We start from the raw sequence: 1,338 nt of genomic DNA, 5'->3' as shown, positions 1-1,338 counted from the left end.
ACATGCCCTGTACCTACCTGCGTGTTCCAAGGACTTCTCATGACTTCTGCTGCTGGATCTTGGCCTGGAGAAAATGAAAGACAAAAGAACATATGAGGAGGTAGAAAGAGAAGGGAGGCAATGAGTGTACCATGAAAGGAAGCAAACCTACTTAGCATGGTCAATTCTATGAAGGAGAAAATGCAACACATAAACCCAAAAGGATGCAAAGATGATTCATTTTCCTTAAGGATTCCGTTGCTGGAGTCACACAAAGCTGGCCAAAGTCTGGCTGTAATAATACCCAAGTCCAGCATGGGACCTATCCTGAGGTGATTTGAGTCCCTGCCTCCTCTTCCCCACCACCACCTCTGCTCACGGGGCATTGCTGTTGGGTTTGACATTGTGCTGGATCATCATAGATGGGCAAAATAGTATATACACCCAGGTTTGCCTAAATATATGTGAGATTATGATGAATATTTGATTTTCCACCATAAATATATGGTGTAAAAGGACCCCACAAGATGGGAAGAGAGAGGTGAGCAGCACACTGGAGCAGCAGACACCTTGGCTTACCTCATCTCCTGGGACTCCTGCAAATCCACCTGGGGAGAGCTTGGCAAAGCCCCCACAGCACAGCCAATAGGGAGACTTCCTGCCTTGCGTATTGGGGGGATCAAAGGCAGTCCCAGGGACGCCTTATTCATTTCCCCTTCAGTGGAAAACAGCAAGGAGGTCTGGAAAGAGTACAACAGAGTGCTCAGATCAATCATCCACCGTTGTCCCTTTGATGCCTCAACACATTTATCAATGCTCTTAACAGGGACCTGGTAGAAAAAAACAAACAGATGCAGCAGCTTGGCTATGGATGGAAACGAATCAGAAAAGGGAGGGATCATGTCCCACATTTGACACCTCTACCATTATGCTCTCTCCTCTGCTAGTGTGCCAGCATTCCCAGCTGGCATCCACATGTTTGACATCAAGATGTTCTGGGGTGCCACTGCCTCCACTGGCCTTTTGGATGGCATGGCAGTGGCTTTAGATCACTGTTCTCTCCCTGCACCTAAGGTGTCTCACACCCACTGCTGATCTCCAGCCATGGCCCCACAAAGCCATTCTGCAGGATGCCAAAACCTGCTTTTCTCAAGGCCCTCATTTCTTCTGCTGCTGCCCTTCCCTCCTACACTTCCCCAGCAGCCTTTGAGCCCAGATGCTGCTGAGCTCTCGGCATGCTGGCTGCTCTCCAGCTCCCACACATCCATCATCTCAGGCTCACTGGCATTTAGGAAGTTCAGCAGAGCTCCCTGCCCTGCTGCTCTCTGCAAGCTCTCTGCCTGCCCACGTTGCTCCAGG

This window comes from Geospiza fortis, unplaced genomic scaffold (genome assembly GCF_000277835.1).
Source record: "Geospiza fortis unplaced genomic scaffold, GeoFor_1.0 scaffold763, whole genome shotgun sequence".
NCBI lineage: Eukaryota > Metazoa > Chordata > Aves > Passeriformes > Thraupidae > Geospiza > Geospiza fortis.
The sequence above is the reverse complement of the archived record's forward strand: the minus strand, read 5'-3'. Positions refer to the sequence as shown.